Genomic DNA, 21,984 nt, shown 5'->3' on the forward strand with positions numbered 1-21,984 from the left:
TTAGGAAGTCAAACAGTAGCTTACTTGATAAGTAAAATAAAAAAATAAAAAGAGAGAGAAATAAAGCCTCAGGCAGCAATTCAGAAATGAGTAACATCAATTATTAAAACAGCTGAAAACATTCTATCAGAAAAAATATCAAATATATTAAAACAACTTACAAGATACTAAAAAGGCGTTAAGAACCTCAAAAAACATCTGATATTATCAACTTTATAAATACATGAGTTTGTGATGGCATTCTTTATAAACAGGTAAAATCAATGTAAATAAAATAAGCTAACAAACTAAAGCTACATTTTAATTTATTTTCAATTAAAAGTTAATATTGTGATTTAATCGCAACCTTGTGAATTTTGATCCTCTTGATTTTCACAGAATTAGCAGACAATACAGAGAAATGAGCTATTAGTGTGCGTAATCTACAGGATTCTCAATATCTTTAAAATACGTAAGCAATAGTTATATTACAGGCTATTCAATTTAGTATTGTTCTAATGAACTCTAATTCTTATTCTCCAATTTTTTAGGAATACTCTTAAACTATTAAGAATTAATTCTAAATGTTTTTGAAAAGTGTAACTTTAGAAAATGTGAATTCTAAGATACGATTTGTTCCTGGATTTTTTACTCACACAATATTATTAACAGACTAATAATTGTTTTAAAAGATGTAATCTCTTTTGATGAAGCCAATTAGTTTCCTGGGCTGAAATGTCGGGAGAATTTATTGACTTCCTAACATATTAGTAACACAATATAAGGAAATTAGTGAAAAGTAAAAAACACGTGAAGATGTGAAAGACTAATAACTGCATTAAAAAGGCAAAGCTATGTTTAATCAGCAAGTTCAATATCATTCTGTCACTATAATTTTATAAAATATTTTATAAGCATGATCAACCGCAAATTCTTACAAAGAAAGACAGAAAAGTGCTTTTAGAATATATTCTGAAATACCTTAATTTGTTGCAGCTCTGAATCCCAAATGGCAAAGAGCTAAAACATAAATTTTCTTGAAGTATAATTCAAATAATTTCAAATGTCCAGGTATTAATATTTGCACTTGCCAATAACTATTGCAGGCCAGTAGTTACTACTAAGAGATAACGCACTATTATGATGTTCTGACCAGTAGTAGTAAAATGCTGGACTAAACTAACTTGAACCTATGCTAACTTTTGATTTAGGGGCTCTGATAAAAGTAATAACTACCACCACTCTACTTTGACTTATATTTGGTCAAAACAAAAATGCTTTCTGCCCAGCCAGCATGGCTGAGTGGTTGAGCATCAACCTATGAACCAGAAGGCCATGGTGACTCCTGATCAGGGCACATGCCCAGGTTGCAGGTTCAATCCCCAATGTGGGTCGTGCAGGAGACAGCTGATCAGTGATTCTGTCAATGATGTTTCTGTCTCTCTCTGCCTCTCCTTTATTCTCTGAAATCAATAAAATATACTTAAAAAATGAGTTTTAAATCAATAATCTGATTTAATGAGCATTAAATTCTTTAAAAAAACATTACACAAAAAATTAATAATTTATCGATTTTTCCTTCTTAAATAGAAATCTAAAAAAGTGTTATTAATTATATTATATTAAAATATAAAAACCATACAAATATAAGATAAAATTATCCATACACATAAAGCAGCAGTATCTTTAGTTTCAATTTCAGATATTTCCTGAGTTATGGTATTTGCTTTTATATAAGGTAATACAGTTACATATAAATTATAGAGAAAAGTTGTGAAAGCTTATAATTTATTCTTTTTTAAAACAAACATTGCAGCTTGGAATTAAATGTACTACCTTCATATGAATGCCATAATATCATACTAAAATGTACATAAAAAAGGAGTCTTTTTAAATCTTTGTTAGGTTTTAGTTTAAAGATGCCACACAGACATAAAGAAATGTCTTTGAAATACCTAAAGAGCAAAACAACCAAAAAAAACAAAAAAAAACAAAAACCTCCCCTGATATTATTTATCTATTTTTATAATTAACATTAGTTTTTAAATCCTGGTATTTTTAAAATGTTTTTTATTTACATGTTTTGTTAACTTTCATTTAAAATGTGAACATGTTAAAATATTTGACTCGTGGTTCAAAGAGTATAAAATATATAATCGTTTTTAATAGAAATTCATTTTTCTAAAATTTATATTAAAATATTATTTCAAGTTTATATTCTTAACACATCTCTCCCTTATCTAGAGAAATCTTATTCATATTATATCCTACTCATAATATAGCATTTTTTAAAAATCTTCTCAAGATAAATGCAGGAGCATTTCATTAACATCTGTACAGATGATCAGATATATCATAATTCATGCTTTTTTAATTCAAAAATATCCAATAAAATTTCTTTGATAACTTACAAAGAATGTCAGGATTATTTTAAACTAAAAAGCAATTGCCAATAACTTCCTTGTTATAAATACCCCCAAATTAATAACAATACTTTCACAATAATAATTTAATTAACTTGTCAATAACATATTTCCTTTGCAATGAATTCAGATCTCACTCTTTTACCAACCACTCAGCTGTCTACCTTTAAATGTAAGAGAGAACAAGTAGAACTTACCCTCGCTGTGCCTTCCCAATAACCTCACAGAAGTTCTGTGCTATGTGACAGTTACCTCCTCAAGTAATGATTTCCCTGGAATGAGTTCTCTAACTACGTGACAGTTACTGCTCCTCAAGTCACAATTTTTCTGGAATGAATTCTCTAGTAACCCTTACCTCTCTGTGAAGGGAGGGTGGTACTTGAGGAAAAAAGGGTAATGAACTGTAATGCTGGATTCCACTGTCTGTGCCTTTTATATGTAGCAGCGATGATAAAAACCTCTTCTTATCATATTAAGGCAAAGAAGTAAAGCTGGCAGTACAGGTGCCTATCATTTCTATGGAAAAGGAGCATTTATATACTTTTGTGAAACATGCCATCATAATCCTATTGAAGTGTAATTGTTGTTGCAAACATTCTTATGCTGATATGGAAATGCTCTGCATAAATGTCGCATTGACTGTTAAGATAATACATGACCCTGTTGAGAGGGTAATACTTATATAGAAGCCAATGCCAGTACCATAAATCTCTTTATTACACAAGTTTCCTTATTTAAGGGTCATTATGTGCAACAATATCAATCTGACTTTCACATTAGCATAGATTAGCTAATAAAACAATAAGTCCACAAGAATAAGTTTCATTAAGAAACAAAACCTCTTAAAACGCAAAACAAACGGTTTTGGCTGTCATATCATTCCTTGGTAAACTAAGGAAAAAATGAACTACTGTATCTATTTTCATGGATGCATAGATGGAAAACCTTTTCTTTTCTTTTTTTCCCCAACAAGCAACTTCTGAAATAACATTACTATACAAAAATGTAAAACCAAAAATAAAAAGGTTATTTTTCATTAGAATTTAATATAATAGTCTATCCTTAAGTTTCCCAGCACAATTAAGTATATGCACGTAAAAATGAAAACATTTGCTCACTAAAAAGATCCAAATGTTCCAAAAGGCTTTTATCATCCTGATTATCAAAACACTTAGGGCAAAATTCTCAAGTATTTCTGCGTATACAGCTTATAATTTCTTAGAAATTAAGTTGACATGGCATTTATAAATAGAATTCAGTTATTATAAGTAGTATCTTGCTTGCATTCATGTTTTTCCAAGTTAGTCAGCAGTTTTCTAAACCATTTAATATTGTCCTTACTGGTAGTTTCCCTGTTTAAATGTCACTGCAATGATTAGTTCATTATTAGTATAAAAGTCATTAATCCAAAGTGATCATTTTATTTCTAGAAAAGAACATAAGCAAGTCATATATTTTGACCTATTAATTAAATGTATAGGAATATAATTCACTACTTACTGTTTAGTGATCATTTGATAATATTTTTCGTAATCTGGAAAATTATCTTTAAAATCTGGATCTGTCTTATCACAATGATTAGATATTTAAACAAGACTTGTTTCTGCAACCATCCTAAAGCTTCAGTTAATCATTAAAAAAGAAAAAAAAGGCAGAATCTTAAACTGGAGCTGATTATCTCCCTTATATTTCAAGTTCTTTACTAATTAAGAAAAAAGTAAAAACCACATCTATTAATCTGTGAATACAGGAAATTATAAATACCTGGCATTTAGTGTGTTGGATTTCACTCTAATTGACTCATCCCAAAATGCTTGACTTTACTTACAATAATTTTTTCTCAAACAAAAATAAGAAGTATGTTAATAAAACAATATTCAAATGAGATAGTACCAATTTATACTGCCTTGATTATTTTATGTCATATACAAGCTCCCTCTGCAGGTAATAACAAGGGCTAGCAAAAATATTTCAAACATGTAGGCAGTTCTCTGCACAAAGTTGCAGGTCACTGTTGTACAAAAATACTCTTACCTAGCATTGTTACCGCCTCCTTACCAATTATCTGATTAAAATGCCTGCTCCTATAAACCTGTGGTTCGACATGATTATTCTTGTCCTTCATCTTGGTTAAGAATGCAGCTTGAGCAGGCAGGATACACAAACTTTTCAGTCACCCCAAGAGCTACTCACACCAGGTGTATTCCCAGGAAAAGAAAACACTGCCTGGCTTACAGCAGCAGCAGTGTAAAATGACAGGGCCCCCAAAGTAGTGCCGCCCAACCCCTTTATCTGAGGCAGCATCTGACTGCAAGGTGCGAACACAGAGGTGGCATTTTAGGATTGATTTACAGTGAGAGATAAAAGATCAAATTTAAATGAATGGCGTAACAATTACGGTGTCTTTAATCCTAGAACTTATAGCTAGAGAGCATTTACTTCTGAAAAATAAATTATTTTCATTAGTTCAATACAAAAAAGAAAAAGAAAAATCGATTCGGTTTGCAAAATGCTCTTTGGTCCACCATAATATCTTTTCCGAGTCCGTTTTCACACTCTCCTCCCTATGCCTTTCCCCAGGTACACAGATACAAGATGCATCTCTGCAAAGGGGGGAGGGAGGGGATGGGACAGGACATTGTTAAGAATGGTTTCAAGGTTTGAGGCCCAAGTGTAATCAAAAAATTGCTGCTGAACAATATTTGATGCTACTCTTAAGATTTCCCACTTGCAGAAATTTAAGGCAAATTCAGTTTGACCTACCTTTAAAGAAACCGGACAGGCAAAAAGGGATTTTAAAAAATCCACTAATATCCTTATTAACCAAGTAAAAATTATGTGCTAATTGTCATGCTAAAATATACAGAAATACCACACAGAGATATCAGTTATGTTTTTTCCTACTTAAAGAAAACAAAGTTAAGAGAAAAGGCAACTTAATAATAGCTACCATTGTTTTTAGTAAGTTTTTTGCTTAAGGGAGAAATTTTGTTTCACTTATATTTTTAAATAATGAGGCCCTAGACCTAGTTTAAAACCAATAGCAATATGAAAAGGTTATGGGTGCTACACAAAGCTTCCATCAAGGTTATGGATACTACACACAGCATCTGCAGCAGGAAAAAAGAAGGGGATAGATAGGGTGGCGATGTTCCTATTATTTGTCTATACAGCTCTATAAAGAGGAAGCACAACCTAAAATCCACATAGTATCTTTCTCATGACAAACAGAACTTCAAAAAGGACAAAAATGGCTAACTGTCCTTAGTAAAAATGAAAATGACTAGGACATCATAATTTTAGTTGAATTTTATTTGTTGATGCATATGAAGCAAATTAAGGTGTTTCAGTAATATTTTAAAAAATGGGGGGAAAGGCATATACGTTTATCTTTTGTTAAATTATATGAAAATATGTACAATCACTGGGCTACAGATATAACCTTACATCGCCACCAAAATGATTGTTTCCCGAACTGTCTTGAATGGTAACTACAGGAAAGCAGAAATATTAAGAATTGAACACACCATGAGCATGTTGAGATTAAAAACACGAACGAGTGAATAAGATACTATATAAAAAATGTGTTCTGTAACTTATAATCAATAACCAAAGTAATAAATAGGGGGGGAATGGTATGCCTTTAATTCAGAGGAAAGAAATTTCCGAGTGGACGGTTCCAGTGAATTAAAGAATTTCAAATGGAAATACTTTGCTTCAAAGTAAAGACATGGAAACTCATTCCTACATGATTTTTTAAAATATATATTGTAATCGAGAGCTGATTAAATAAATATAATCTGCATAAAACAAATATATCAACTAAAGATCATATCTAAAGTCTTGTAATGATTCATCCATTATATGGCCTACTGATGCCACACTATTACATTTTAAGGATAAGTGATTAAAATTAGAACTCATTATAAACAAAACAGAGAGAATTCTCTTTTGCTGTCTCTATAGACAGACACTATTTACTTTCTTCCAGGAGAGAAAGCATTGTCCAAAGCAAGGTCAAAAGCATTGTCCAAAGCCTGACCCTGGCAGACAAGAACCACTTTTGAAAGATTATTCTGTCCTAAGTCCAGAGCAACAATCAGTCTGAGGTGTGGACGAGGTAAAATACCTACAAAACGATGCAAGGTGTGGCTAGAATAAGCATTTCATGTTCCAAAGGCAGGAAAGACCTTTGAGAAAGAAATAGAGATTAAATAAGTCATATCATTTGCAAACTCAGCCTAAAAACGTATCTCACACATATTTCACATTTTAGGCTTTCATTTGCACTAATTTTTAGCCAATAATTGTCAATAAGTATTGGTATATACAAAGGGAAGGAATATAAATTGCACATTTCTGTATGTACACGTGTTTATACATATAATTTGACCAAGGAAGGAGTTAAAGGGTATTATCTAATAATTGAAAGAGCAATACTATACTCTTTTTTTTTTTTTTTTAAATTAGGAACCTCAAGGTTCACTACTACAATGGCTAAAGATCTTATTTTTCTTTCAGAAAAAAGATACAGGGTTATATCTGATTTTGTTCTACAAAATAGGTTTGAATTGATCTGCGTCTGAAGTTAAACATCTTTTCAACTTCTCCCATGTTTCATGGCTAAGAACTAATAACTTATGTTTCTTTATCCTATGATAAAAAAAAACAAAAAAAAAAAAACACAAATTACTTAAACAAATTAAGATTTGGTCAGTATTTCAGGAAGTTGACTTCTGCTTAACATGCCTGGAGTTTTTTTAATATTAGAAAATAATTCTATTCTTATTAAGGTACTGAATCTAAGCTTTAAATTTTTTTTTTTTAAGTGACCAAAAATTTTCCAGCTTTAAGCAGACTTCTTTTAAGGCAACTAAATTTCGATTCTGAAATTCAGAGATTAAGGTATAATCCCTGTGTGTGAATTTTAATGTTTTTAATGTACTCCTCACAGATTGGGGGGGGGGGGGGGGGGAATCAATGACAAAACCAACAAGGGCTCGTTTTGCTCAGCATAAGATTTCTTGTCAGGCAGTGATTAATGCTGTGCTCTGTAGAGGGAGACATTACATCCGGGCTAAGAGAGACCTAAATTTTACCCTCAGGCAGAAATCTGACTTAAACATCTCTATTTAAAGTGACATTTGTCCTCCCTTTTCAACTGGTTTCCCCCAGAAATTCCAGGAAGTTGACTTCATGACCTAAAAACAGCCGAGTGACTGTGAACAGTAGCTGTGCCTGCTCTGCACTTCAGGAAATCTGGGTGCCGGAATGAATCAAGGTGTAGGTCGTAAAACAGGTGCCCAGCTATCTGGTATGATCAATCCCATGCCACTTTCCTTCCATGAGAATCTAAGATTTACGGGCCCCTATATTTCCAGGGTCAATAGTGAAAACTTCTGTTTCTGTTGCTGATAACCTAGCTATCCCTACTGATGGAAACAGGTTTCTTTTGATTCATAGAAATCACAGCTGATACTTGACTACACTGATCTGAACTATTAACTGATGACAAATGACAGAAATCCAGGAAAGCAACTACTAAAAGAAAAACAAACCTCCCAAACAAATGAGAATGTGCAAGTGGAAATAGTATCTTATACGTCATGTAGCAGCTTCCATAAAATCAAAAATGGGAAAGCAAAAAGAAAGAATGTTCACATAGCTAAAGCCACCAAGTATACAAAGATATAGGTATATTAAAACAGGTGCCAATATCCTTACACTGTGAAACATGGTAACTTTTGATATTATTAAGCTATTTAAACACTGCTGGCAAGTTCTTACAACCAAGGTAATCTAATTTCTGTTGCATTCAACTTAAATTGATTTTTTTTTTCTTTTAGCCGTTCTGATAATTGAACAAATTTATACAACTGTGATGGGATTTTACTTACCAACACACAATGCATAAAATCCTCTACGAAGACAAACTATATTACTTCATAAAACTGCATTTTTGTTGTAATTAAACAAATTGTATTTAAACTTGCTTTGGCTTCCAAAGCAATCAATAGCATTTTGCTATAAGCTGCACTTTGCTTGCGGGTGTTAAGCTTGGTTCCTTCATTCAATCTAACTTTTTTTTAAGATAATTTTTATTTGCAAAATATGGAAATTTTCCTAAGAAATAGCTTTTTAAAATTGTTAGATAAGAACAAATTGGAAAGTATCTGCAAATTATTGCCTACATTTAGTCTATCAGATAAGTGACCTAAGCAGATTTTTTTAAAGTATTTTTGGATGATTAGGACCTTTTTTTAGTGTCACAATAATCCACTTACAAAAAATATATCTACATAAAATAGCATTAAGAGACTTTTATGGTTTATAATATATATTTATACTAAATCCAAACTACCACACTGAAACCTTCAATAAAATTTAAGAATTACACACTCTAGTTACAGTTACTCTTTCAAAAATTATCACACTAGGTCAATAAAAATGCCATTGTTTTAGGATTCTATTTCCCCAATTCTAATAATTAACAATCTGTAGGTTAAATGACCCATTTTCTTAACCTTTTTCGTAAAGCATTAAAAAATAATAATAATCACTACTTGGCCAATCCTATATAGTAAAAGGATTTCAGAAAACAATCAATTTTTCTGCTAGCATCAAGTCTAATTATGTCATCTGTGTGATTAAATACATTTCCACCTTTCTACCTTTAATCAAGAATTATTTGAAGAGATGCATATTTGGGTGGAGCTATAGACTAATTAGAGTTATGTAAGGTAAATTAAACTATGGTTTTAATCTGCCTTTAAAATTGAAATGTTTTATTATTTCTTGAAAATAGTTACAAAACAGTTATCTATTTGGGTAATGTGAGCTAATATTTAAACAAATTACCTTCAGAACCGATATGACCAAAACAAGAATTTCAAGTCGTTTTTAGGTCTAGCAGATAAAGTTGCTATTTTTAAACCAGGATTGGAATGATCAATTCGCGCAGTTTTTAGCTAGGCATTTTTTGCAAGAACTAAATGAATATGGGTTTTTGCAATTATGTATTTTATTTCTAAAATTTACAGGCTTGGGAATAATTGCACTTTAATTTTATTTGAGCCTTTTCTGCAGAAAAGCAGACAGATGTTAAATGTGTACCTTTCCTTCAAGACACAAAGTCAGATACAGTGAACATCAAGGGGCAATGTGGACAGTCTTCGAAGGAACTTATTTTTATTTATTTTTTTAGAAAAATAGCAATCCTATTACACTAAATTCTTCAAGTTTCCAAACTGTATTTCATTCCTAATCTAACTACAATTGGTCTGTGCTCTTAAATATCAACTATTTGGCAAGTGGTATGGATTCTTATTAAAATGAAAACAGATTTCTCTCAGGTAGACAGATACAAGTGTATTTAGCCCATACCTTGGAATAAATTGTAATGATCTGTTCATCTCATACTACACCTGTCAATAAACTCTCATTTGATCATTTATTTTACTAAAGTCAGGTCAAATAAGTATTTTGATAGAAAATAGAGCAATAACAATTTATTTCTATGGTATACAGCTTTCTAATTACCGTCCCCCAAAAATCTCAATCTTAGCTCACATATTCCTATATTAAGACATTAAATATTACTTTAAATATTTAAATAAAACCCAGAAAGCTCCAATAATGATCAAACAGAGATCTAAACCTCAGTAAGCCTTAGCTTTAAAGCTCTCCTCTTGCTAATTTTAAGAAAGGAACCGCCCAGAAGCTTGGTGTTAACGTTTCTGCTGATTGTGAAAATTGCAGCAATAAAAACTCCAACTGCTTGCCTTAAATTGGGACTTGCAGTACTACATGTGCGATCTGTATGTTTATATTAGTTTTTATAACACTTGGAAGTTTTGTTGTATGCTTTGATGTTAGCCCATTAATAAAGCAGAGAGTCAAAAGCCTGGAAAAAACAAATTTATTGGAAATTCTCAAGTCAAAACTTGAAGTAATTGGTTTATTCTACCCCACATGATTCAATATTCTGATTTCCCCAACTACCTGCTCCCAGAGCTATCTGCATTTCTAAATTCCTTTTCTGTTGCCAACACATAGTAACCCACAGTGATTGAAAATGACAGCTGGAGAGCTCCTACAACACATTAATTTTTCTCTAAGTAGTCCAATTTTGTCACCTAAATGTTGGAAATTCTTCTTTTCCCTACATATTACACCTTTAGAGATTTGTTGAATTTAGGATCATCACAATGTAAAATGAAGAGCAATTTTTTCTAGACTATTTTCATGTTGTTACTAATAGCTCTGATGGATAATGTGTTTTCTTTATAGCACTCTGCACTCAAAGCAAACTAGTTAAACAGCAACTTGAGTCCAATAATAGCAATTACATCAATGTATGATTTTTTCCCCCTCGAAAGTACTATTTAGACAACTGAAGGGATCAGATAAATACACTACTATAAGATGATTTCAGGTTCATGATGTACAATTTGAATGCCACTAAAAACAAACAAAAAAAAACAAACAACTCATCTTAATCTGAAAAAATTATCATCCTATTAAACTGAAGCCCAAAAATGTTTGGCAGTTAATATGTTTCACTTCAAAGCTGTTTATTAATGTTAATTTTCACTAGTAAGATAAAAACAAGAGTTCTCAACAATTAAAAAAAAACAAAAAAAAAAAAAAAAAAAAAAAAAACCTCCTCCAGTTAAAGGATATCAATTCACTTTCAAATTAACCAACCATCAAAGGTAAAACTACTAAAAATATGAACTTAAGTTTTTTTAAAACCTTCCTTGAGATTCATTTTCATCTTAAACTAGGCTTCAGTAAATCTTAACCTAAATAAATAAAACCAATACTTCCCAAAGAGTGAAAGAAAAAGTTCTCTCTTGACACATCTGCTCACCATAAAATGACCCAAATGACCCAAGTACTTGTTCTTACTTGTTTCTTCACTCAAGGATACTGACTTGTTAAAAGAAATTCAAAGAATGAATCTTTTTGCAAATGTAAAAGAAGTACTGGCGAATGCACTATAAATATTAAGAAAAATAAACCAACTGCAATCTGAATTCTAGCATTCGCTGTTTGATAAAATGCAAAACTTGAGATGCAACAATAATCCAACAATTCTATATTTAAAATACCATTCACACAAAAATCTGAGTATCACTTAGCATCCTTTCAAACTTACACTTGCAATAGAAGTTTCATTAACAAAGTTCATGTTGAGTTTTAATAGTCCACTGATTTTTTTTCCTATTAATTTAACAAGTGAATTAAAAATAGTTTTCTGGGTGACAAATGAGTGTGCTTTTATCACAAGATTTCCATTATTTTATAGACTCATGAAAAGCCTTTCCCTCCCCATTTTATTAATATAACAAAGTGTAGGCCCTAGAAAAGTATTAAGTTAGAGGAAAAGCTTTCTCTTCCACGGAAGGGACCCCAAAAGACAGGCAACAGTGACTATCATAAAATAAAAGGTCGCTCTTTTTCTAGGAACAAACCATTTATCAATAGAAAATAACTGTCTTGCCATTTGCAAGGACTCCATAGCAGTGGACAATGTTTTTCACTCACATAATTACAAAACAGTAAAAGTTCAGAAACACAGCCCGAATCCACCTCCCTATTTTTTACCCTTTACAATTCTCACTGCCCTTTGGGCCTCCCTTGGAAGCAAATGGAAGACAGGCTGAAGTTTTCTCAATTGAGCTGAAGCTAAGAAACCTTTGATATGCTAATAGTCCCCTTCAAACGTTAAGAATTCACACTTGCATTAATTCAAACAATTTGTGCAGAATGATGTGAAATGGCACCTCTTTTAGAGGCGAGCAACAAAAGAAGAGAATCGGAATGTCTGAAGAAACTAGACAACAGAACATTTGTTCTGCAGTATTCTCTCGATCACGCATAAATTTATTGGAGGGTGGAGAAGGGCCAGCAAAAAGTTCCCTAACACACCTGACCAGAAGTAGGTTTTCTCTATAGAGGGTTTCTCTCAAGTATTGGGAAGATACTAACTCTAAAGTTACAAAGTTACCTTCAACCCAGGTCAAGAGTCCCATCACAACTTGGAAGGTTGCCAAAGACATCACACAGCCCGATCTATGTTTCTGCTTTGGCTATATATTGCCTCCCTTCGTGCCCATCTTTGAAGGTCCGCCCGGGGATCAAACCTGATTTAGCAAAGAGACGTCTCAACAGGCAATCATTTACCAAATGGATAGGACTTCTCTTCACTGTGCAACTCGAACTGAGCGGAGGAGCACACACACACCCGGTGGGGCCCCGTTCCGGACACAAACAAGTGACAAGGAAATGAATGAAACCAGCCACGTCCGTTCAAGCTACGCCTCTGGAAGGAGAGAAGAGAGAAGTGCACACTCGGAGGAAAGACTGCAGAAGAAAATCGAGGACCAACGCGGGGTGGGGGCGGGGAGAAGAGCGCCTTCCAACCTGGCCTTTGTAACGGGAACCATATGGCTGGTGACTGCGGCTCCGGCGCTGCTCCCGGGCTGCTCAGAGGAGCTGCTGGGCAGCCTACACCTTTCAAGAAACAGGAGGAAAACATTTCCTCCCCGGTCTGAATCCGAGACGACACAGTTTGCATCAGGAAGAAGGGAAGAAGGGGGCCAGGGGAGGAGGAGAGGATGGGGGGGGGGGGGGAGTGGAGTCCATAGAAGATGGAAAAGGAGAGGGACACCGCAGCACTTGTCCCTCCAACTGCGCTTTTGGAGGACAGTGTGAACTGAGGATTAAAAAAAAAAGACATACGTTCCTTAATCTCCGCTCAGCGACACTAGGGCACCAAGTAAAGGTTCCAACGATCTCTCCTAACCCAAGCCCCATAGTTGGGAGCAAAGAACAAACTTTTGCCGATCCCGAGCGCAGAAGTCCTGCAGCGTGCCTCCCCGCGGCCGGGCGCTCGGTGGCTGCGCTGGCCCTCACCTCTCCGCCAGAGGGTCCGGCGCCCCGGCCAATCAACAAGCCCTCACGCTTCATTAGCCTTGGGGGGTCCCCCCTTTCCTCGCGCTCCTCCCACGCCTTTACCTCCCCGCAGCTCCCCACCCGGTACCCCCCCTCCTACTAACCAGGCTCCCTGCCGCACACCCATCCCAGGAACCGGTCCCTTCGCCCGCAGGCCCAGCGCGGCGCGCTGCTGCCCTCTCACTGCGGCTCCGGGAGGCTCTCCGCCCGCCCCGCCGGGCCGCCCCCTAATCGTTGCCAGCCCCAGCCCCAGCCCCAGCGCCGGCCCGCCACATCTGGCTGCGCTTTGCTGTCATCCTCGCCTCTCCACACCACCTCACCGCCGACAACAATCCGAACCAACTCAGCCCGGTCCTCCCCCGCCGGCCACTTCCACTGGCCCGGCTCCCGGCGCTGGGACGCCCCGTTCCACTCCCAGCCCCGGACGGGTCTGCAGGCGGGCGGCGGAGCGGGGCGGGGTGGGGTGGCGGTGGGAGTCAGGGCCTCGCACCCCGAGCCGAGCGGCCCCACCGAGGGCGCGCCTCCTCTCACCCCTCCCCAGACGCACCGCGGTGCAAAGAGGCGAATGGAACCTTTCGACTCAAGCTTTCCGAAAATCAAAACGTGCACAGCGCGACCCTCCTCTCCTCTCCCCGCGCGGCCCCTGCAACCAGACTGAAGCCTGGAGAGCGTTACAGCAGCTCCACGGGAAGACAGAAAGCGGCTGGACGGGATGCATGGGGAGTTCTGTGCGTGGATTTTCGAGGACGAGAGGCGGGGGGGAAGGGGGAGGGGGCGAGCGGCCGGAGCGCGAGCGCGCGGGTCACCCCCGCGGCCGGAGGAACCTAAACAAGCGGCGGAGCCCCCATTTCCCCGCGGCTCCTCGTCACCTCCAAGCATCCACCCCCGGGCAGGAGGCGCCAAGCAAACAGGTCTCCCGAGCCCCGCACAGAGGCGCATTGTCCGTCCCCGCGGCTCTTACCTCGGTCGGCGAGCGCGCCCCGGGGGCGGCCGTGTGGCGCGGGGGCCGCGCGGGGAGGCGCGGGGCGACCCCGGCGGCCGGGACCGAGGCCGGAGTCCGCGCCGCGGCTCCGAGTGCCCTCCGCTCGGCCGCAGCCTCCTCCTCCTCCTCCTCCTCCTCCTCCAACCGAGCTTCCAGAGCCGGGCGCCTCCGGGGTTAGGTCAACATTGTCCCGCAGTTCCCCACTCTCCAGAGGGGTCTTGGGCGCACACGCGCGCACCCCCAGACCGCGCGCTCCCTTGGAAAAAAAAAAAAATTCAAAAAAAATTCGGGAATCAAGAGCGACAGGGGTAGCGCAGGCAAAAGCCCGACAGAGGTGCGCAGACTTGGGGAGTCCCCTCGGAGCAGGAGGAGGGATGGCAGACGCCGGCGGCGCGAGGCCAACTCTGTGGGTCCGGCCGAGCCCCTCAGCCCGCGGTCCGCGCCGGCCCGACCGGCCTCCCCGGCGCCGACCCCGCGGCCTGGGGCGAGCGGCGGCCCCTCCTCACATGCCGGGGCCCCGGGCTCCGGGCGGGCTGCGCGGCCGCTGCCCTGCGGGAGGCTGCAGGCGAGGGCGCGGGGCTCCCGGAGCGGGGAGGCGCACGCCGCGCGCGGCCACGGAGTGGAGATGCCCCCCAACAATCCCAAGGAATCCTCCAGGAAAGCTCCGATGTGGCTCCGGCACCTCTGCGTGTGTGAGCGGGGAGAGAGAGAGAGAGTGAGAGGGAGAGAGAGAGGGAGAGCGAGGGAGAGAGAGAGACGGGGGAGCGCGAAGTCCTGACACAGACTCCCGGCGAGGTCTGAACTGGAGTCACCTCCAGCCGCCGCCTCCTCCCCGCGCCCCCGCCGGCGCTGGGCTAATCATATCAACATCTTAGCGTGCGCGGCGGCAAAGGACACCTCTCTCTCCCTCCCGGTTTTTTTTTTTTTTTTTTTTTTTTTTCCAGCGAGGGGCCCCGGCAAACTCCAGAGAAGATGACAGGCAGCGAAGTACAAAACGCGGAGCAGACGATCTATAACTCATTGCCGCCCAATGGCCATTTTCCACTCCATTGGAGAAGCTGTGCGCCCCGTGCAGGGGGGAGGGGAGCGAAAGGGGACACTCACGGGCTCGAGCGGCTCCGAGCGGCGGCGGCCGGGCAGCGGCCCCGAGGACTCCCGGCCGCGGGCTGTCCGGGCGGCGGCTGGGGACGCGCACACACCCGGCCGCGGAACGCGCCCCGGAGGCAGCCCGCGGAGGCCGGCGCCCCTCCCCTCCCCTCCGGCTCCGCACACCCCCGCCCCCCGCCTCCGCCCCGGGACTCCGCGGTCAGCCTTCCCCTCCCGGTCCACACACCCATTCAGCCCCTCCCGCGCCCCCTCCGCCCCCAAACTCCACTCACTGCGCGCCCGCTCCTCCGCGCGCTCCGCCGGCGCGCGCTCTCCATCCAGTCCGCACACACGCACTTTGCATGGAAACATTTATTTCTGTCTGGATCGGGGTGAAGGGTATTGGGGCGAGCGCGGCACAGCCGGGCGCTCCGGCCTCGGCTGGAAGCGGGACGCGGGAGAGGGATGGGGGGGGGGGGGGGGGCAGCGGCTCGCCGCCCCCTCCCTTCTCCCCTCCAGGCCCCGGAGCTCTCTCCTTGCCTGCACTTGGAAGAGGCGCCCAGGATGCGTCTTGCGAGCCTCCCCTTCTCCACGTTTTCTTTTCTCTCCGCGCAGCGAGCCGGAGGCCCCGAAACTTTTGGTCCCGCAGCCTCCTTTGTGCGGCCGCTCCGCGGAGAAAGGGCGTCTGTTCGCCGCGGCGGCCTCCGGCCGGCTGGGCGCGCGGGGGACGCTCCGGGGTTCCTGTGTCTTTGATACCTGAGATTTCCGGCGCGCTCGTTAATGAAAGTTACATTTTTAAAAATTGCGATGACTTTTTTTTTCTTTGTAGTTGCAGAGAGCCGGCCAAACTTGGACTTTATTGACTCTATTTCACAAGAGCGTGTTGTTTGTTTTTGATTAAACTCACCGGGATAAGCTAAGGAAGGAGGGGAAGACTTCCAGGCTCTGTACTCACAAATGCATTCATCGCTGCGAGGTCTGTTTTCCTCATTTCCTTACCTTGGAGCTGCTTTCTGCTCTCGTCCTCTGAGCACACTTCCTTACACCTCTAGGTTGGTTGGTAGGGACAGCAAGCATCCAGGCAGTACCAAGGATGCACCCAAGGTGAAGAGAACAGACCGCGAAGGGACAAAATCATGGTTGGAAAATTTTTAAAAGCCAGTTAAGTATCCTCTGCATACGAGGAAAAGCAAACCTGGATTATTGTGCTTTGTGTGTGTGTGTGTGGTTTTTTTTTTTTAATTATAGAATTCCTGAACTGAAAGTGAGTTTTCAGATATATTTCTAAATGACTGATTCTACTACTGAGTGCAACCTTCAATTAAAGAAGCACGTTTGCATTGGCTTTCAAGAAAAACTTAGTCTCCAAGATTTAAATCTCTACTAAATACCAGGAAATTTGAGCTTCTTTGCTTTCAGAAACAATATGTACTTTTTGTTGCTGCGGGTATGTTGCAGTCATCATACTTCAGAAATCATTTCAAACAACAATGTTATTAAAATGTCAACAGCAGGTTGTACAAAAAAAAAAAAAAAAAAAAAAAAAAAAAACACAGGAAGACTCTAAATACCTATCAGTATTTTGTCACAAAGCCAGATACTTGGAGTTCTAAAGTAAATCTAGCTACTGGTCAAGTTTGTTCTTAACTTGTAAAAATCACAAGTTGAAAGTACATAAGTACAAATAACTGAAACATGCTCTTTTGGTTGATTCATTCTAATTCCCAAATTAAAACATGAATCCTTGGTGATCAATTTTTTTTCTATTTAATGTATTGATGCTTTACTATTCTCACCATTCTGGAAAGTAAGAGGAACCACTTAGAGCTTTTGCATTATAAACTACACAAACACCTTCATTTGGAATTTCTTAGATGCAGGATATAAGTTAAATGCCTGAAGGGGGAGGTGGGGGGAGGGGGAGAGAAGAAACCCACACTTATCCAGAGCAGGTATGAAACCTTATTATGTACCCAAGTTTTTACATCTGTCAGAATGTATACACACAACAGATCTCTCTAGGAAAATTAAATCAGGCTACTTTAGTTCAACAAAAGGCAGAAATATAGAATTCTCAATCCTCAGAGGTCATTTGTATCGTGTTCTCCTTTAGAATTTAAATTTATTTTATTCAAGATTGCAAACCAAAATATGTCAAACTGATAATAATTTGAATTTGCTGAATGATTTTAGCCCTTTCTCTTGTTTATCTTTGAAGGTTTCTCACTCATCTGGGCATGGTTCTCACAAGAAGCCCCAACGAGCACAAAGATCAGCCTAATCCTATTTTCTTTTGGGAGGCAAAACTTGGTCTGAAGTTTTTATTCAGTGAGCTTAGTAAGTAATCAATAGAAAAATTTGCCTGAATTAGGCTGGCCATATGTTGGCTTATTTACTTACTTATCTAACTCTCTCAGAACGAATCTCTGCAAGAACCTACTGTGTACATGTCACAGGTCTGGCCTTTTTGATGCTCTGGACACCAGTGAGCCACTCTTCACTGTTTCCACAGGGACTACCTCACCAGAAAGGAGGGATGCGTGGGAGGGGGAAGGAGCTGTCAGAAATGGATTAAACCTATAAGGAGTGGAAAGTGCCTCATAGAAAGTTTTAAATTCTGATTCGAGAGAAAGGGTATTTTATAGAGTTCAAAGGCCTCAACACCTTTTTCCCCCCCTAAGAATAGAATAAGCTTTACTGTTTTTTTAAAATTATACCTCAATGTATTCCTTCTCCAGGATAATGTTTTAAATATTGAAGAATGTTTGATTCTTTCCTTGTACTTTATATATAATAATGTTTCAACCTTCTTTGTATCCACAAGAAAGAATTGAAACAGCTTTTAATTGCATTGATATATTCAAGATTAAGCTGTTAGCCACAAACCTGCTATTACAAAAGTACACAAATCACACACATACACACACACACACACACAAAACATAATTTGCCTTACATTTCATGACAATTCAAAACATAATTTATAACAATACAGGTGTTATGGTAGAAAAAAATGAAATGAGAAGCTTAATAATATCTGCAGATGTTAGCAAGTTAAGGGGAGTTGGAGGGATGTTATGCATTCGCTGCAATGCAATCAATGTAACTACTCAAACTATATTATTATTTAAGTAATGGCAAAATCACTGACTTATTCATAGTTCCTGCTAATTGTTTTTTAAAAATAAATTTTACAAAGGACAAAGGAAACACCCATTTCCATTTGTTTTATGTTAAATCAACATCCAACCACTCATGGTGATTTCATTCAAAGAAAACAGAAGGAACTCATTAGCTTATGTGGTTAGAGAGATTGATGGACTTCAAACATTTTAACCATACATGTTTTTTTCCAACTGTAGTAACTCATGTTTTTAATTTAAGCGACTTTAAGAAACTGAAGATTATTCTATTCATTGTGGGTTCACATATTTCTGATACAGAAATTATGCTAATTTTTAAAGCTATATATCATCCAAGCATTTTTGTTTAGAGGGAAGTGATGAAGTACTTGTCAGACCACATGTATGATTAACAATAGTTTGGGTGCCAAATCAAAGAATCTGAAGAAGTATGAATGCGAGCTTGGTTACAGAATATTGTGATTATTATAAGCTGGTAGCACACTGAGGAACTTCTTCACCGCGTCACCCTGGCATTGGGGTGGGCTGGGTGGGGTGGGGAAAAGACTCAGAACTTGATAGTGGGCCAAAAAATTGTGTGACGTTTGAGCCACACAGCTGTAGAGAACAATCAGTGAGGGTAAGATGTATTCATTATGGGGAACATGTTTGGCCTGTGATGAGAGCTCTGCGAAAGTTCTAAACTAAAACAAACAAACAGAAAACATGTGAAACTGTTCTAGCTTCTGATACAGAAATGGAAACAAAATTAGCTCCATTTCATCCTAAACCTGATCAGTTTCCTCTTCTTCCTTGTTACTGTTCAATGATTCTCAGTGCTGAAACTAGTTTTGCATACTCCAGAAAATACTTTAAAGCGCTAGAGATCAAAGCAATATGTGAATACCAAACTTAACTAGAACTGGTTGAAAGTTGCAAGCTTTGTTTTTCATTTTAGCTTTGCCATGCATGTAGGCTGAAAAGAAATCAAAACTCATTTTCCATGAGAACAGAAACATATGAAAGCATTTGGCAAAGCCAATAAGTTTTAACTATTCTCCTGGCTCTCTCCAAGCTAACTAAATCTTTGTGCAAGAAGGCCAAACTCTAAAGTGTCATCTCCAAAAATAATGACACTTTAAACTAGGGTATAAAAATGATTATAGTATACTATGCTTAATGCTATTATTTAGGAGTATTATAATCACATATATGTTCTTAAGTACCTATCATTTTGTAATTAATACTTTTCAAAAATATTCAGCAATACAACTGATAGCATGACTCATTCTGTGCCCTTAGTGTTCATATATGTGTAACCATATAAAGGATTATAAAATGTGTATACCCTTATCAATATGATACTCAAAAGTAAGCAATTTTTTAAAAACATCTCTCATAATTATTGTTGCACTGAGTCTTACACAACTCAGAGTTCGTCTTTCTTTCACATAGATTGTCCCCATAACTCCTGTTAATCTCTGCACTTTAAGAACCTTCTATAATTGGTTCATATAGATCGTCTTCTATCAATGTTTCTGACAAACCATGAAGAATAACTATAAGAACACTCATTTTATTAAAATTCTTTCTGTAACTTTGTATAATAATCAGTTTGTTAATCAAAAATACTCATAAACAAGTGCTTTTTATTAAAGTATACAGTTTAAAAATAGACCTTCCTTTTATTAACATATGAAAACCTCTGTCAACAATACAGATGAAATGTCTGTATATGTTTTTAATTTTTGAAGTTAAACTAAGAGTAACCTAATATTACAACTCTTAGTTTTAAATATAAAACATTTGAATGGGCAAGTCTTGATTGATCAAATATCATGAATATCTCAGGTGCAAACAAAAGCAGTGATTAATAGTAGAGGCAGTCTATTGAATCCAAACCCTTAAAGTTTACCAAATAGCAATTTTAAAGAAGTCTAAATTGCATGTTTAGTGCCTCTAAGAATATGACTGTGATCACTTATGTCATAGTTCATTGTGATATAGCAAAACTTGGAAAAGGCTTTTAAGAATCAGGAAACAAACTCACAAATGCTCTTCTTGTGTTTTAGAAAGTGAGTCAAAGATACAATTATATAACACTTCTAGTATTTTCAGACTACAATGCAGAAAGTTTTCTTAATGATATAGCATAAAATAATAATGATAATATATGATCTTAGTATTTTCTAAGCATAAAAATTCTTTTGTTTCAGTTTTGAAAATACTTTGTAGGCTAACATTCTGTAACATGAGATGTTCCACCTTGAATTTGGTTCATACTTCTGATTGGATAAGCTTTACTAACATTTTTCATTATTTGTTCTATAATTAATATGATGGTTATTTTTAACTCTACTTATATGCTTTATTTTTTTAAGGCCTTTATTTGTTGCATATATTTTAGTAAAAATAAATTTGTCTGAGTATGTAAAAAAGGAGAACAGCAATTTGCAAATAATTTTCTTCTAAATCTAGCTCTCATAGTGTCTTGAAAAGATAATAAAATGTTGCTATCTCTGTTTTCAAGAATAATTTAAATCTTTATAATTGAGTTTTCAACTTATTGCAACCCTTTACAATGAATTCTTAAGGTCACTATGAAATCAATCACTTAAGTCCTAGACCAAACAATGATGTAATAGTGATATATTTTTGTGATAAGTATAAGTACTTTATAAAAGAGTCCATTTCCTTGAAAATTAGCATCCAAATTTAGAATTCTACTAACTGTCACTGACATCTCCAAGGAATACTGAAATAATTTCGTCTGTTGAGTGATACCCAATGAAGAAAATTTGTTTTAGGTTAAAAAATAAAAACACACAAATAACCTCTACAGCTATTCTACATTGAAGAGAAGTTGCCAGAGCAACACCGGGATAACATTTTCTTTGAAGGGTTTCGCTTGAATGATGGAGACATGAACAGAACCATCTATACTCTTGTCCAACTGTCCTGGTTACTGACATCACATATCTACAATATAACTACAGAGGATTATTAGTACTTTAAAAGAGTGCTCCCCTTCATTATGGGACTGTAATTTATGATACCAATTTAATTAGTACTATGTCCTTACTACCTGAATTAATGACCCAAATTCAAACCACATATATTTCTTTGTTCAGATAACGTAGAATACACTGCAAGAAAAACTAATTTCCTGTTTATTGTCTAATGATAATTGAAACACATTTATTATAAGACTGGGTTTCTGCTATATATGAAGTGGCATGTCTTAAAGAAAGAGGTCATGGAAATAACATGAAAAATATTTATAGTTAAAGTAAAATTACAGAAAAGTTGAGTAAGAATGTTAGCTATAAAATGTAAATGTTCAAGAAATCAAAGAATATAAACTATTTTTCACATAATATGGATCCCCAGAGGACTATCGTTTATCATTAAAACAAACTTATAGGTAATCAAA

At 38.1% G+C, this 21,984-nt stretch overlaps 1 protein-coding gene across 11 annotated transcripts in view; it reads right to left on the reverse strand.

Moving 5' to 3' along the window:
• The window catches only part of ADGRL2 (adhesion G protein-coupled receptor L2), a 176,600-nt gene extending 160,533 nt beyond the window's left edge, over positions 1-16,067 (reverse strand). For 3 of the 11 annotated variants that reach the window (XM_084871898.1, XM_084871905.1, XM_084871906.1), the window contains exon 1: positions 14,323-15,113. The gene's annotated coding sequence lies outside the window, so the exon portion shown is untranslated. Of the gene's footprint in view, positions 1-13,148; positions 13,285-13,465; positions 13,667-14,322; positions 15,117-15,447; positions 15,569-15,722; positions 15,845-15,969 lie in introns of those variants that run through there. The other 8 variants (XM_084871904.1, XM_084871901.1, XM_084871907.1 and 5 more) reach the window with 8 other exon arrangements.
• Between the last annotated feature and the right edge of the window lie 5,917 nt (positions 16,068-21,984).

The sequence above is a fragment of the Pipistrellus hanaki genome (assembly GCF_964339955.1).
Source record: "Pipistrellus hanaki genome assembly, chromosome: 2".
Lineage (NCBI taxonomy): Eukaryota > Metazoa > Chordata > Mammalia > Chiroptera > Vespertilionidae > Pipistrellus > Pipistrellus hanaki.